Here is an 18,217-nt window from a genome sequence, read left to right on the forward strand (position 1 = left end):
ACAGGGTGTTCTCATGACAGAGAATTTAAGATGACAGAGCGTCTTGGAGCATACATGTGTATTCCAAACTGTTTCCATATGGTTTTTTTCCTGACAGCAATAAAAGAAAGCATGGGCTTTTTTATAGGAAAGATCACTCTATAGATGGGTTACAGTCCTAGCCAAGCAATTCTGCAAATCTGCTTTAAAATATGAACTAAACCTTAAGTGACAGTAAATGGCTTGTCTCCATCTAGCTCTAGTGCACATTTAACAATAGTGAAGACAGTGCATGGGGCACTTGGAGTCTCTGATAGATGCTTTTCACCAGAGCAGCAAGGGACAATAATTTTGGGGTAGTCTTTCAGTGTTTCTTCCCACAGAATTATAATTAGGCTCTATGACTGTATTCTAGAGGGTCCTCTTATTTTTTTATCTCATACACCACAAATTATTACATTTACAAAGTTAAAAAATAATTTTAAAAAGTCCTCACAGGTTCTCATTCCTAATTTAAAATACTGCATGGGTGAGTGGCGGTCTGAAATTTTGAAATTTTGTTCTAGCTGTAAAAAATCTACTGGTCTTTTCTCTTTTTGTTGGGAGTCACAGAGTGTCTGTAATCTGCACTGGACTGATTTGATACTGACAAATGCTGAATTATGAAACCCTATAGGTAAAAAGAGGTTCAACATCGGTGTAATTTAGTAGCTGCTATAAGTCTGTGCCAGTATGAAAATACTCATTTTGGCAATCATGCAGTAAAATAATCAATATTTAATATTATTACCAAAAAATATTGGCAATTTATATCTTTCAGCCATTTTATACATTCAGGTAAATCCCATATTTATTTCTGATAGGAGACAAAAAAAATTATAAATAAATCTATATCATTCCAAATATGCATTTGAATAAATCAATTTTGCAGAACAATATAGTGTAGCATTTCTGAAATTTTCTCCCCAAAAGTAGAAATCGAGATCTTAGTTACAGTACAGGCCTAACTATTTTGCATCAGAAGAAAAAAAAATGGCTCCTTTGTAGTAAGAAGGTTATGATCGTTAATCTGCATAAATATGTAGAAAGCTGTGTTACATATGCCTGTGCTGCACTTGTTGTGAGAGAAAAAAATGCCACAAAACATCATATTCTGGTGTTATGGATCATTAATTTTTGAGAGCAGCTATCTCCCTCTATTAAACCCTAACCTATCCCCTTTTCTCCCCCCTCCCTTCAGTTCCTGTAACACCTCACGTACTTCATGTAAATCTTAATGGCTTAATTGACAATACTGTTTTGGACTATTGGTGAACTCTGTTATTTGCTATGGGAGACCATTTATTAACTTGCAGGTGCTTCAGGGGGAAGTCCATTGTTTGGTGTGAAAGGGGAGCAAATGGATTGCACAACCAAGAATCAACCTCTGCCTCATTCATGTGGATACTGATTTTTTCCACTTCGGCTACACTGAGCTTATCACAAGAGACTGCACCAGCAGCTGTAACTATGATATTCAGATTCTTTACCAGAGCTGATGAAATGTCAGTAATTCAGTGTTTGCTTTCTGCTTCCAAGTGACGAGAATAAAACTTATTGTCTACACTCACCACTTCTAACCACTGGAAGCTTATGTTCACAAAGAACAATTAATTAATTCCCCTTTCTCACCCAAAAAGACATATTAGCTGATTTCCTTTACAATAAATTTAAATTTAATGTAATAGAAATCTCTTATTAACTTTTATTTACTTTTTCTACTAAGATACCAAACAAAACTCCAGCTATTGAGTCTTTACTGTTTTGAAATAAAACTGTTAAGTTTTTTTCTTTGCTTTCAACAAATACTTACAAGCAGGGACTTTTGATGAAGAGTTAGTAATTCATTATTTATTGTTAAGTACTATACTTACCCTAGCTATTGCCTGCAGAAATGTTAAGAGATCTGTCGGATTCTAGTTCTGAAAAAATGTCCCGATATTTCCAAAGTATTTCAGCCTGGACTGAAGCTTAATGCTGAGGTTAGCTCATCAAATCAGCCAACTAAAAAAGTAACACCCCTGACAAAAGCAAAAACATTAGATGGCCGTGAACAAAGTTCAGGTCTAGAAACAAAGGAAAAACACAAGCTGGGATCTTCCACAGAAAAGAAGCAGGATCCTGTGGGAAATAGTACAAAACTGGTGGTGACCAGTTATGTTTCTGCAACTCCAGACTGTATGGCACACATCCCGGTCTGGGAATGTCACAGCCAGTGCCTCCATGCTGGGGCCTCTCATTGCATGCAGTCAGGACTGAACACCTTCCACATCATCATCTGCCCCCTCACAGAAGCAACAGCAGCGGAGCACCGAGGCACCATTGTCATTTACAAACAGGTTTAGATATACCATCGGTCTAGTCCTGTCAGGCTACAGCTTGATATTAGTTAATTTTCCTTACTGAAAACTTTGCCAAAAGACTTTTTGAAGATGCTACAGATGAATCCCAGTGGCAGCCCAAGTATTCAGCCAAGTAAGAAATCCTTAATGTACAATGCTCTCACTTCTATGAGCCTAAGGTAAACACAGCTTTAAACTCTGGACAATGGGGCAAACATCTCCTGGAATTTGTTTTCCAAATTGCCTGGTTGGCTGATTTGCTAAATATTAATGCAAGCCCAAAGGAAAACTTAATACCGGGGCTCTGTAGCAAAGGCTGCAAGGCTCATTTCCAATCTGATAACTGGCCTGTCAACCACGGAGACAGGAGCTTTAGGAGAGGAGAACTTCCATGCAAACACAAGAGAAGCTGATACCAGGTTGCATCCCTTGATCTTCAGGGCTTATTTTAAAAAAATTGAAACAAACAAAACCAAAACCACAAAACCACAACAGTTTGAATCTGCTCATTTATATAATCCATAATAAAGTCTAATGGTAAACCCAAGCAGTGACAAAGAGCAGACCATGCAGTCATTCTCCCTCAGTCTTCCATGTCTTGGCCAGACAGACCCATCCCTTCTCTTGAACTAGCTCTCATGTTCATTGGGACTGCATTTACTCAGCAGGAGGACTTGTCTTCATTTTTGTTGGGCTTATCAGCTGAATAATTTAAAAAACATTCAATTAACATCAGAATGAGGACATGGCAGGCAGGAGGAATAGGAAAGAGAAGGTTTTTTTCTTCCAGTTTTGATAAAGCTGTTGGACCATCTTAAGCTCTATCATGTAACTTCACTCACCCTCATATTATATCAAACCACACACTTCAGTGTTTTTCTAGTGTTTCAGTCATTTTCCAAAATGCCTTTTTACTGCGAAAAGGCTCTTCATCACTGAATAGTGCTGGTAAAAGAGAAGAAATGTAGGTATCCAGGTAGCTGTTCATGGTGATAAGCAAGTGAGTTAAAGGTAAAATTTGCATCTGGATTCTGCATAGGAACAAGTTCTACTTGATTGCTGCTGGTGGGAGTAGTGCTTCTACTCGTTTCCAATCATGACATGTATGAAGGGTTCTATTTTCAAACACTTTCACTCATTGCTTGTCCTGGGTTCAGGCTTGATGGATTACACCCTCTGTAAATAGCCACAGAGGTATGAACTAACAGCTCCTTTATGCTTTTGCTGGACACCTTAGAAGTGGATGCACACCATTACACACACTCACACACACACAAAAACAAAAGCCACCTGTGGTGCTCCTTAAGAGGTTAGTCTGCCCACACAGACATTGACAACGAGAGAACAGCTGAGTCCTACCCCGGGGAGGAAAAGATGTCATAGCGCTCAAATGCCATGGGGAGGGATGCCAGAAAAAGGACAAGAAGCTGGCTATAACCTTCTAAAAAATTTAAGATCTGCTAAAAAGATTCAAGTCCTGTACCTGGTAACTGCATGAGAACAGGGTGTCCAATGACACGGTGATTGACATGAACATCATGACTAGCAGCAGAAAGCAAGTGCTGAAAGTACTTCTCCCCTAAAAGCAGTTTGCCTATTGCTCCTGAGCAGGACTTTGTGAGCTAAGAAGTACCATTCCACCCAGCACTGCTCAAGAGAAGGAGGTCATAGCCCTAGCAATTCTTTTGATCATATTTCTCTGCGGAGTTATCAAGTCCCACCTTTTAAATCATGGCACTGAGAGCATGAGAGCTTATATTCATATTAATGGCATACTTAGTGTTGCCACCAGCTCTTTCCTATTGAACAAGTGCCTCTAAACTCACAAGCCTTTTGCCATTTATCTGTTTGACTCTCAATGAACAGCAACTTGAAAATTACACCACTAGGGTACCAAGACACCAGAGACTTCCCTCCAGGCACACTGTCAACAAAGCTGCTCAAACTAGTGCAATGAATAGAGAAAAGCTTCAGATTCCTGTTTGAATCAGCTCTGTGTCTACCTAACCAGGTCAGAAGGAAGCAACCACAGGAGCAGTTAGTCCTCAAAAGAACCATTCCTCAGTCCTGAGCTGATCTCAGTGCTACCTTGACAAAGATCTTACTGGCAAAGCAGATTAAAGGGCTGCTATTTGAAGTAGCTCCCTGAGGGAAGGGGTAAAGTCCCAATTCTCATACCAGGCTGCTGATGTTTTACTATAGGATATGTTGGCACCTAGGAAAAGTTAGAATGATTTTCAGAATAGTCAGCTCTTGCTCATCTGCAAGAGACATTAATATGAGTGTATGCTATACATATTCATTAAAATAATATTTCAACGTGTCTATTTGTGTATTCAGGAGAAAGGCTAGAATAGAAATTTTCACACTCTTCACCTTGACAACATATTTTCCAGGGTCCCCTATGCTACAAGTTCACATGTCTCAGAGAAAGGAGTCATCCTTCGTCCCAGCTTTGAGAATGGCTAGATGCATGGGTTGCAGGCCACAGAGCCTGCACCACAGCACTCTTGTCATATAATATTAAATCCAGAACAAGTTTGCTAACTAAATGGACATCCTTTAAAATTATATATAAAGTGTTCAGTGCCATTAATGGAAAGGACCACAATATAAATTCAGAGATGTATACATCACCTATTGTACTTAAACATAATGGAGGTATCTGTCCACTTAACTGCAGAATTTGAAAAGGTTACTATTGCATGACATATGGTAAGATACAACAGGGATTAAACTACACACTGCTACGGAAAAGTTTGGGACATGTTTTTAAATTATAAAATGTGATTGTTCATCTATGAAGCCTTAAGTTTTGCATTTTGAAGTGTCAATTCAGATTTCATGTTCTGTCATAAATCTAAGCCATTTGTTCAGCTATGTGGTCTCATGCACAGATTTTAAAACATCCTTTTATGCAAGTGTCCAGCACATGGCCCCCACCTAGCCTGAAAGACAGGAATTAAGTAACACTCATAATGAGGTTATGAAGGTTTTATAATTCTTGCAGTTACTCCTCCTTTGAATGAAACTATGAATGGAATTATAAAAAATTGAAATTTAAGCATTCAGCTCACCAGTTGCTGCAGTTGTCCAAATGACAGGTTAGTATTCATCTATCATCCTTCACAGGTTGCACAAAATTCAGGAGGTAATGTCTAGAAAACTCAGAAAGTAAAGTGTTTTAACAGCACCAAGCTATTTCTACATTGCCATGCTACATAGGTATTGCTGATAAAAAGAATGCCATACCAGTCTTCAGCTAATATGAAGTTATGCAACTGAATTGAATATAAAAATGAAAGTCAGTATCTGCCAGTTAAGTATTAGCCTGAGTTAGTCTCAGAAGATTAAAATCTAATGGACTGTCTTGATCACACAGATGTAATGTAAGCCCAGTTCAAGCTTGCTTTGCTATAGGAATTTTTTTAAGCCTATCCTGGGGATTTGTTGTACTGATATGAATTGCTGGTTGAGGAAACCACGTTCCTTGTCTCAGCTATAAGACTGTATTGGTCCTACATATCCAGGAACAATGTCACACAGTCTTGAACACCATTAATGGCACTTTAGAAGCTTGTTCACAGGCTGACAAAGAAAGAATCAGATTGAGCCTTTTTTCTGAACCAGAAGACAGCAGAATCCTCAAATGCAATTGCAGCCAAGAAACTGATTACTCTAATCCCACTCAGTTTTATTTCAGGAGTTGTTAAATAACTGCAGTACAAATATTTGATGTATCTAAAGTAGTGTAAAGAATTACCTAGCTGATTTACTATTTCTGTGAAATCTCAGGTCACAAACTTATAGAATATCAGCAAAAAAAGAGAGCAATGATATAAAATTAGGAGATGGTAGAGAAAAATTATTTCTTTGCATCAGTTTTGATTATAGAGCTGCCCAGCATTTAAGTCTCCTCAATGGATTTTTCTTCATTGAACAAAACCACATTTTGTTTTGGGTATACCTGCAGAGCCACTGATACACAACTGTGCTGCTGATAAAGTTGATTAGTGAAGACATGCAAAGAGGGAACTGACCCTTGGACTGGCATATACCTATGCAAAGGCTAAAGATATATTCTGCTTCTTTGTCTGCACTTGATCCTTTGTCATTCCATTTTCATCACATTTACCATCCATACTGGCTAGCTGCTATCAATACATTCATGCTTTCAATTTACTCTCAAGACAAAACTCCAACGAAACAAATGTCTGTGTGAGGTAGTACTACTAGGTATAGTGTATGGGAAAGAAGGTAGCCAGAAGATTAATTACTGGGTTTAAAAATAGATTAAGAATAGAAAGAACAAAATATAGGAATAAGCTTTCAAGAGTCTTGTGAAAAAACACTCTGTTACAGAACCTCTGTATATTCTATAATCATCAGTTATCTGGGAAAAGGAACAAACATTCAAGTGTTAAATGAAGGTGCCAATGGCAGATAAACATGAACGTAAGTCCTTCATAAACGATAATACAGCATATAAATCCTCAAGAGTAATGTAGGAAACAGTGAAAGCAATCATATGGTGAAAACCCACGCTGACAAGCTTGTATCACGCACAGAAAGAGAGCGAGTATAGACTCAACTTAGATAATTTCAAGTTTTCTTAGAATCTGTAATAATTCTGAAAAAGTGGTTGCAATGAAAAAAGCAAAGTAAGAGTGGCAAATACTTGCCACTTCTGAAAATTCCACCAACTGGAGAAAGCAGTGTTTCTTGAGGATTATATAGCAGACTTTGCATCAAACAAAATATATTGCTGAACCGTTGAGGGTTTCAAGATACCAAGTTGCTGTATGTGCTCCCTGACACTGTATCAAGACCAGACTAAAGCGCAGGCTAGCCCTGAACACTGGGTTTTCTAGAAGTACACATAGGCGTGTTTTTAGGGAACCAGGACTCTGGAGGCGACAACAGACATAGATCAACCTACACCCAGCCTGTGTGTCTGTTTTCCAGAGACATGGCAAATGAGGAAAACCTAAACTATCCTCCAAGTAAAATTACAGTTGTTCTTCAACTGGAGTTTACAGAATTTCATGTACAAGTATCCTGAAAGAAAAAGATGCTTCAAGATTAGTAAGGCTGTTAAGCATTTTTAAAGGACTCATGAATATATTAATGAAAGATACTGAAACGGAATAGCACTGTGTTTATTTCCAAGAAACAGAGCATTCTAGCAAAGGGTGATACTCCCTCACAACTCTCTTTTATAGGTGTGAAAGGCCTACTGTATAATTTATACAGCATGGGCATCTTTTAGAGTAATGCTCAGTTTATGTACCTTTACAATGTCTTTATACATAGAAATTATAATCAACCCTCTTCACAGTTATAAACAAGGCATTTATGGCAAACCAGCAAACCTTGGAAGGATTATTGTATTTCCACATATTAGATATAGTGAAAAGGGTATTTAATTTGTACTATTTCTTTACAAACACAGCTTCTTTGGCTGAGCCCTAGATAAACCAATATATTTGTGAAACATAATTTTTTTAAAAGGTCAAATATCAGTGACATACTAAAAATGTATCCTGTTTTTCAGGGGGAAGAAAACCATAGCTAAGGGGTTTATTCATCATTAGCACAAAAAAAGTAGGCAAAGATGTAGCAAGAGAGAATAGTAAAAACCTCTTCTTCAGTTAGTGATGTGATTTCCTACTGATTTATGCATTATTTCCCTAATTATATCTTCCTCCAGAAGATATTATCAACTAGAATGATATCACTGAAAAGCTTCTATGCAGAAGCAAATTCCACACCAAGTATTTGACGTGCCACAGAATTCCCCATTGCCTTTCCATTGCAGATGCTGCTCCTAACTGACAATACTGAGGCACAGAAGAGACCAGTCCTTCTCTTCTCTTGGCAAGCTTATTGCCAGATCTGCTGCTTAGGATCCCTCTGGCCACACACAATACATCTACTCACTCCTCAGCTCTGCATTCACAGATTTTAGTAGATCACAGAAGCTATACATGACTGATGGCGATTTCTCTTTCTCACATGTGACAGAAGTATATGGTTTTAGAATAGCAGACCTTGTACATGCAAATAAATAGCTTCTTATTAATTTAGCCACAGTGGTAATGCAATTCTATGCTTCCTTCCTTGCCTAGCAGGTGTAAGGTGCCCAGAATAAGGGCCCAGGTATCGCCAAAGACTGCACATCTAGTGTAGTCTTTTTAATGCTGAGTTTCTTATGTATTCAAAGCAAAACCTAACCTCAAAAGTTGGATGTACTGGGGCAGATTCCAATGCACACCATTAGCAAGTACAGTAAACTGTTCACCAACTTCCTTTCAGACCTCCTACCTCCTAATCAATTCTGCTCCTCTTTTAGGGCAGAAACAATATTGCATAGTCAGGCCTAAGACAAGCTATTACCACCAGCTGTGACCCTTGCTGAGTTAATGCCTCTTCCACCCTCAACAACAGTGGCACAATACATGAACACAATAGAGACTTCAGTATGGGCTGGTGAACCCGAATGAATAAATCAGTTTAATACAAATCTGACCTGATTAAATTATACAGCATGTGCTTATTCGTCCAAAAGTTCATGTATTTGGATTAGACTTTGTATATTACTAAGATCTCAAAATAAACTCTGGGATAACACTCAGTGTCCAAGTCGCTGCACAATAAGACTTGATAACATATACATGTTAAGTCAGTAAAAACTTTCTGCATTTTAGTAGTACAGACATAGCAAACAATTTTATCCATAATATCCTGGTGTGCTGCTCTTATCAAGCAGTCTGAACTCTCAACTGCATATCAATAAATGAGAAGAAAGCATCCCTCGTATTTTATTGACATTTATAACAACATGCTGATTGTTATTAACTGAAGAGTAAAAAAATATCACTGACATCTACATGTTATTACTGTTTTTAACTAACTGCTTAAAATAGAAGGTCTCTATATAACTCCTACATAGCTTTATCTGAGGATGCTGGGAATTCATTATAAACAATTACAGTTCCAATGAATCTGCTGTAATAAATGTGGATGTAGCATGGGATGGTTAACTGCTGACTTTCATATTCAGGCAAATTTCCCTTTGCACTGAAGAACTCACTGTTAGGAGAAACCTGGTTTATAGCACTGCTGGGGGAAATACCAACATCACAACAGAGATACTTGGCATTTATGCAGTGAGGGAAATATAAGAATGAAGATGCAGCACCAGGCAGAAGAACAAAGTTTTGTTTTTACAGAAACTTGTTGGTGTCTTCCTATTCTATTACATTTCAAGGCACATAATTTCTTTGCTGGGGTTTTCCACTCCTTTCTTGTTAACTTACTTTTTGTGTCTCAAAGCCTTTCTACACCCCGCCACACCATCATGGATAAAAACAAAAGTGCTGCAAGTGCCATGATGGGGCAGTTTAGTGTCTGAAATCTGAGTTCATATGAGAGCAGTTCTACCACTGCAAACTTCCCCAGGCTGCTTCCAGGGCATCCCACACTACACAGAAAAACTTCTGAAGATGGAATAGTAGTTATCTACAGCTCTTTCCATCCTAATTGTCTGATGACAATTATTTATTAAGTACTACATTAATTCCACTTGGAATATAGGAACGTTGTCAGGGTATGCAGAGATGCAGCGAGGAAGGCCAAGGCCCACTTGGAATTAAATCTGGCATTGCATGTCAAAGATAACAAGAAGGGCTTCTTTAAATACATCAGCAGTTAAAGGGAGATTGGGGATACAGTGGGCCCACTGCTGAACAAGGAAGGGGCCCTGGCAACACAGGATGCAGAGAAGGTGGAGTTACTGAATGCATTCTTTGCTTTGGTCTTCACTGCTAAGGCTGGCCCTCAGGCATCTCAGCCCCCAGAGGAGAGAATAAAAATCTGGAGAAAGGAAGACTTACCATCAGCTGAGAAGGACTGGGTCAGAGATCACCTGTGCAAACTGGATCCTTGCAAATCCATGGGCCCCAATGGGATGCACCCGCGAGTGCTCAGGGAGCTGGCAGATGTTCTTGCTGAGCCACTCTCCATCATTTTTGAAAGGTTGTGGAGGACAGGAGAGGTGCCTGAGGAATGGAGGACAGCAAATGTCACTCCAATCTTCAAAAAGGGCAAGAAGGAGGACCTGGGGAACTATAGGTCAGTCAGCCTCACCTCCAACCCCAGAAAGGTGATGGAGCAGTTCATCCTGGAGGTCATCTCCAGGCATGTAGAGGACAAGAAGGTTATCAGAAACAGTCAACATGGATTCACCAAGAGAAGATCATGCTTGACCAACCTGATAGCCTTCTATGATGGTGTGACTGGCTGGGTGGACGAAGGGAGAGCAGTGGATGTTGTCAATCCTGACTTCAGTAAGGCATTCGACACTGTCTCCCATAGCATCCTCATAGGCAAGCTAAGGAAGTATGGGTTGGATGAGCGGACAGTGAGGTGGATAGAGAACTGGCTCAACAACAGAACTCAGAGGGTCGTGATCAAGGGGGCAGAGTCTGGATGGAGGGCCGTAATTAGCAGTGTTCTCTAGGGTAATGTGCTGGGTCCAGTCCTGTTCAACATATACATCAATGACCTGGATGATGGGATAGAGTGTAACCTCAGCAAGTTCGCTGATGACACCAAGCTGGGAGGAGTGGCTGATACACCAGAAGGCTGTGCTGCCACCCAGCGAGACCTGGACAGGCTGGAGAGCTGGGCCGAGGGGAACCTGATGAAATTCAACAAGAGCAAGTGCAACGTCCTGCCCCTGGGGAGGAACAACCCCATGCACCAGTACAGGCTGGGGGCTGACCTGCTGGAAAGCGGCTCCGCTGAGAAGGACGTGGGGAGTGCTGGTGGACAGCAAGTTGACCATGAGCCAACAATGTGCTCTTGTGGCCAAGAAGGCCAATGGTATCCTGGGGTACATTAAAAGGAGTGTAGCCAGCAGATTGAAAGAGGTTATCTTCCCTCTCTGCTCTGCTCTAGTGTGACCACATTTGGAGTACTGTGTCCAGTTTTGGGCCCCCCAGTTTAAGAAGCACAGGGAACTGCTCGAGCAAGTCCAGCAGAGAGCTACCAAGATGATCAGGGGACTGGAGCATCTCCCTTATGAGGAAAGGCTGAGAAACTTGGGTTTGTTTAGCCTGGAGAAGAGAAGACCGAGGGGGGATGTCATCAATACCTATAAGTATCTAAAGGGTGGGTATCAGGACAATGAGACTAGACTCTTTTCAATAGTGCCCAATGACAGGACAAGGGGCAATGGGCTCAAGTTGGAACATAAGAAGTTCCACCTCAATATGAGAAAAAGCTTCTTTACTGTGAGGGTGACAGAGCAGTGGAACAGGCTGCCCGGGGAGGTTGTGGAGTCTCCTTCCCTGGAGACATTAATAAAAACCTGCCTGGATGCGTTCCTGTGCCCCCTGCTCTGGGTGTACCTGCTCAAGCAGGGGGGTTGGACAAGATGATCTCCAGAGCTCCCTTCCAACCCCTACCATTCTGTGAATCTGTGATTAATAGTCTTCCAGAGTCCTGTATGCTAAGTACTAAGTACAAAGTACTTATCAGAAGTAACAGAAGGTTTTAGGTCCCCACTGCTGAAGTATAACCTCTCAAAAAATCTCAGAAGAAAGATTCTGAAGTTGGTAGAAAAATAGCACAGATCCCTCCCTGTCATCTCTCAGCTGCTTGGAGAAAACTGCTCTAGCGTTCAGCCAAAGCAAATTACATTTTGAGATATAAGTTGATTTGTAGTAATCTGTTTTTCCAAAGGATTACATTGTTTGAAATTTACCAAAATGAGACATTTTTATTTTCTTCTACTGATCCAAGAAAAAATGGAAGAGAGGAAGGAGATTGCAAACTATTTCCCACCCACCTCTATTAGATACTGTTCTTAGATACAGTAGCTAAGCACCTTCTTTAATGTTATTACTGTAACTGAAATCTCAGCAACTACATCAATGATTTCTAAGATACCATCCCAGGACTGTATGTTGTAGCTGGATTCATCTGTATAACCTTTCTTGTTGCCTTTTTACCAATGCCAACAGAACATAAAGTACAGTCTGTGTGACAACAGAATGACTGCCTTTGCGTAACTCTTTTCTGCCCAGGAAGTACAAGAGATCAAAGGGGTCTTGGATAGATTGTTCATTCAAACAGAAGTATTAAACATATTCCTAATCTGTCATTCTTTCTTCATGCTTCATGACCTGTTAGAATGACTTTATACTTTTTAATGACTCTGTCCTCTCTGGATTTTTGTTTTGGGAGCAGCGGTGGGTTTGTTTTTTGGGGTTTGTTTTGGTTTTGGGGTAGATGTTTTTTGCTTTTTTTCTTTGTTTGTTTGGGTTTTTTCTCCCCCAGCCCCCCACCCCACCAGATATTAAGTATAGAAGCATGGTAGAACTGTTTATATGTATACCAAAAAAAATTCACATGCTTGGCATTCTCATTTGACCACTTGTTATAGCCACTGTATTGAAAATTTCCAAGGAGAAGCCCATTTGTAATGATGGAGTCACAAAGAAGTTTAAATGTATAAAACAACACATGCTCAGATAAGTAAATTATAGAACAAGAAATAAACCCCCAAATTCATAGATGATGGCACTCTTCTTCTGACAAGTATACTTCAGTAAGACATTAAACTTTCTTATTCTTACAAAATGTATCAGGAACATTGTGATTAGCTTAATGGAAATAAGTAGATTTTGGTTAAAAAAGATACAGTATACACTGTGGGGGAAAATTATTTTCTCTATAATATTTTAGTATAGAGATTCTGTAGAAACATGTACATCCAAATGAGGGCAATTTGCCCAATAATGTTAATCCTGCTATTTTTTATATTCTTACTTTAACTGTATTCAGATATCTAATATCTACAGAAGGAGGTAGACACTGCAGAACTTAAAAAGGCAATGCAGTTTAAAAGATTCAAAACATTGGTTTTCTTTTCAGTGATTTCTGAAGCAGCATTTGAAAAAAAGTTATTCTTATAAAAACCTTTTGCCCTGCCAATGTAAGAAACCTCCTTTCTTGGGCAGACTCCAAATGCTGCTGAAGTTGTGCATCACTGAGATTAATAGTGGTGTAATGGGAGTTGTGAATTTTATTATAAGAATATACTGATATATTGTCTAGGGGCAGCAATTAAGCACTGGCAAGTATTTCTATGTCCTAATTCCTGGTAACAAAAATTCAGAGAGCTTGAAACTAGTACTTGGGTAGAATATAAAGTCTGATACCATGCACTTATTTGACCTGGAAATCAAGCACCTGGTACACAATCTTAAACCTTATATACACAACCGGTCTCTCCAATCATAGTACACTGAAGTTATTTCTGTGCACTCGAGATTTACCTAGAAAAGAATCCTGCTGACATTAAAGTTCCTTTGCACAATTTGACATACTACTTTGATTTCAAAAACTCATTTTGCTGTCATTTCATCTATTACCCCAAAACTTCTTTGGGACTTAAATCCTTTCCAAAAGTCAAACAGCTGGAAAAAGGATTTCATATCTTAAGAGCCACAGCCACACATAGGCCTGCCATGCCAGATGGCTTGTATAGGGCATATATTTTACTCAACCTTCTGCAATAACATTTCTCCTTTCTGACATCCACCACCTCCTTCACTAATATTACATTATCACTAGGCAGGGAACCAGGGAGGCAAAATAAGGACCACTGTCCACTTTAAAGTCTTTGTTTGCTCATTGCATGCTACTTAGTAAATGAAGCATAAGTACATCCTTCACACAAGAACTTTTGAGGATTCCCCATGCTCTTCTGTAGATACCAAAGCAATCAGTAAGAATCTGGCTGGTACTCGGCAAGAGTGAGGAGAGAGTCTGGGATATCACAGGTGCATTGCACAAATCAGAGATGTGCAGTGCCACTATATGTGCAGTGCTGCAAGACAGAAGCACAGATGGCTTCCATGGGACTGCACACAATAACCAATATTCATTTGGTTTGTTTTGGATCATTAGCAGAGAAGTCAACATATCCCATGCACATCACCTGTCGGGGGCTATCTAGAGAATGCTTCACTGGGCACAGAACAGTAGACCTTAGAAATAAAAATGGGCCAGTCCAGGCCTTTTCAGAATAAAATTGTCTTCTACACAGCCCCTGCAGTTTAGTTTTAAAAGCCCTTGATAGTAACAAAGTACCTGATATTCAGCTAACCTTTCCCTTATTTCTTAATTTCATCTTGATTCTCCTAATTATATTACCATGTACCACACTAATTGGTGTTCACACATGGCCAACTCAGCTACAACTGGTCAAATTTACTGTGTCACACACCTAGCACACTTTAGGATTCCTTAAAATTTCAGTTGTGTTAATTAAGCATTGCCTATAAATGCGAAAATACAACTGTGCTATTTTCACAGTTCTTTTCCTTTTTCCAGTGGTTTGTGCTAAAGGAAAGACAGGATCTCAATTTGCATGAACCTGTTTCTACCTTTTCACCCATGCCAATTAGCTCAAACTACCACCGTCATAAGAGAAAATCCCAATGAATAAAGAGAAGCCTTCTACTCATATGCCAAACACCACACACACACCCCCACCCCACCTCCAGGCATCCAGGATAAATCTACTAGCAGTTTTGTTTGTGATACTATTATCAGATAATGACAGTGCATTTCATCAAGAAAAGAGCAGTCTTCAAATTTTTTTTAAAAAACACATAAATATCTGCATTAAAGTCACGGTAAGGTATTATAAAATTACCTATAAAAATTCTATGGTACCAACATCTCCCTCACTACCAATATAATTGTTTCACAATTGTGATTGTGAGGTTATGTGACATATCTGCAATGCAGGAAATTGTTAGCAACCCATTTTACAGGACAGGAGGCCAAGTGGTGTAACCACGATTATATGGACTATCTGTATTAAAGCACAAATCAATCTCATGCTAACACCAATCGACAGAAAATTTCTCCCTCTGAAAATTTTTAGAAAAGTCTTGTAAATTCTACAAAGTGATAGGGTTTAAACAGGTAACCACTTACACTTGTACAAATACCTTGCCACTACACTACCAAGCCAGCACCTTTCTTTCTCCCTTTGTCTAATTAGCAAGAACACAGTAATCTGCATTTTAGTATGCCAAAAGACACAGCACATCTCTGAGAGGTGCAGACTGAGATAAGGTCTATTCCACCTACATCAGGGGACAGCGATTAACTAATGTAGGTTAACACAGAGCAATCTGAAAAAAAAAAACTCTAAGCACGCTGACAAGAAAAAGACTTTTGCCTGAGGCAAGCAGGTGGTTTGTGGGATCTCCCCAGTCACTCCTTCACCTCTCCATCTTCACCTGCGAAAAGCATGTCCTCCATCAGAGCAGCTGTACACAACAGGAGACTGGTTTAAGAAGTTCAAGGCATATCAAACCGGAGCAGCAAGGCCATGCTGATTTGGTGAGTACTGCATCTACTTTAGCATCACACAAATTAACAAAATAGGTCAAGATCTAACCCAGGTTACACAGGTTTCTATGGACTCAAAATTGGGCACAACAATCACAAGGCAGAAAGCCCATGGGAGGGAAAGGTGCAGCATGATGCAGCACTACTGCCAAGGAAAAGCAGAAGGCACCAGAGGACAGATTTTCATCACCACAAAAGTGTTGGTCTTTTTTGGTAACAAAAAGGTAAATAAAATTCATTTTTGTTTAACTGAAAAGGCTTGCACTGAACCAAAAACAAACGAAAAATATAATTAATGATTCAGTGGGGTGACATTCACCCAATATGAACTGTAAGTGCACTTGAAACCAGGCTTTATCCATCCCAGTACTCACCAGGCTACTTGTACAAAGCCGTGCAGCCACTGTATCTTTCCTAGATAGCTGTAAGTCTTCCTTGTGCCCTTGGTGGCAGGGTGGCAGGCCGGTGGCATGGCCTCCTCCAGAGCACTCCTGATCTCCCCCCAGGAGCCATGTGAATTCAGTTAGCACAGGGAGGACCAGAAGACCATCTCCTTGTACAAGAAAACTCTCCTGTCATCTCACTAAGACATTGCCATGTAGCACAGGTTGCTTCAAAGGCACTTAATAAGAATGCATTAACCTTGAATACATCACCAGCAATTACTAAGATTTAAACAGCAGCACCGGAGCACAGACACTCAAGCGCATCACTGTTCATTCCTCAAAAGGACAGTAATCTCTATCCACACACCCTCTCCCCAGGTTTTGGCTGTCTGTGCCCAGGCGCTGGCAGTGGGGGGTGCGGGGGCATCTCTGTGAGGAGAGGCCAGGGCTGCCCCGTGCCGGACACGGCCGATTCTAGCTGGTTCTGTGGCCGCCCCAGCGCAGGGCACAGCTGAGCCCCTCAGCCACGCCAGTGGCACCTCTGTGGAAATGTATTTGAGACAGGGCAAATGCTGCCTGGCAGCGAGGGGAGAGTGTGGGGGAATGTGTGAGGGAAAGCGTGAGGAAAAGTGTGAGGGAAAGCATGAGGAACAGCCCTGCGAGCACCCTGCATTAGGAGGGCAGGAGGGCAGCTGTGTGGCCCTCCTCTGCCCTGCTGCCTACAACCCTTGAAGCCCACTGAAACCAGAGATAAGATGACACCAGGGAGGACACAAATGAGTCTTGCAAAAGTATCAGAGCAGCAGGCTCTGTTTTACCAGGGAAAACAAAGGGAGACAAAATTTCTCTCCCTCTGGCAGGAGCTCACACCTGGTGTGACGCCATTGCAGGTGCTCTCCCTGGTCCTGCCACCTTCCACCACAGCCACCATGGACCACAGGGACCACTGCCAGTCAGATGTACAGACAGAGAGTTGGTGATGTTCAAACCCATCTCCTATATGGTAATTGTCACACTCCCATATTGTCACAGTCTTCAATTACTGCATCTTTCTGAAAGTAAGGCATCCAAGAAGCAGGCAAGTGAGCACACCTTAACATGACCAAACAATGTAATAGGTAATCATGAATACCTAAGGAAAGACAAAGCAGTGTCCAAGCAAGTTGCAGCACTCAAACACACTGAGTACTGTATTATACCACACATCACACCCCAGCAGTAAGAAAAAAAGGCAAAATCCAGAATCAAAGACTCTGCTTCAGTCTCTGTGAGTAAAGCTAAATAAATAATTCTGCTAATCAAACACTTCTGGGATACTCATTCCCCTAGAAATATTTGTACAGCTCTGAACTGCTTGGGTGCTAGTCAAATGGATTGGAACTTACAGAGGCCAATCTTCTACTTTCATTTTTTAAAAATGCTTGAGAGATTATGTAATATTTGATAAAGTACACCTAAGACTCAGTAATATACCATTCATATCTTTTACATTATACAGCACCATTTTTATTGTGCATCCAATATTTTAAATTTATTTTTTCATTAAAGATGGCAATTGTTGTTATGCATTTTTAAAACAGAGGAACTATTCACCTATTTTTCCTTCACTTATATAAGATTTCCAAATATTAACAAAATTTGAAATTTCTGTATAGATTTCTGATTACTAGTAGTATACATTGACATTTAACTATATGGAGAGCAAAATAGGAAGAAACCAATTCACCTTATTGAAAGTGACCGTAAATCTACTCTATTAAAATTAAATTCAAGCTGTAAAACACAAATATATTTCATGTCAGGGAAAAGAAAACTGGGGGATTGAGAAGCAGGATGAAACTTTTAAAAATCATTAATGAAAAGAAGTGATAATGAAATGAATAAAAACATAATAAGCATATTGGCCTATACTCATCAACACAGGGAATAGCTTAAATCTGCATAGAACTGCATGGGTCATGGTATAGTTCCCATCTATACAGACTATTCTTGGGAAATTGGGAGGCCAAGGGAAAGTAGGATGCTTATGGGAAG

Source organism: Phalacrocorax aristotelis, chromosome 8, assembly GCF_949628215.1.
Source record: "Phalacrocorax aristotelis chromosome 8, bGulAri2.1, whole genome shotgun sequence".
Taxonomy (NCBI): Eukaryota; Metazoa; Chordata; class Aves; order Suliformes; family Phalacrocoracidae; genus Phalacrocorax; species Phalacrocorax aristotelis.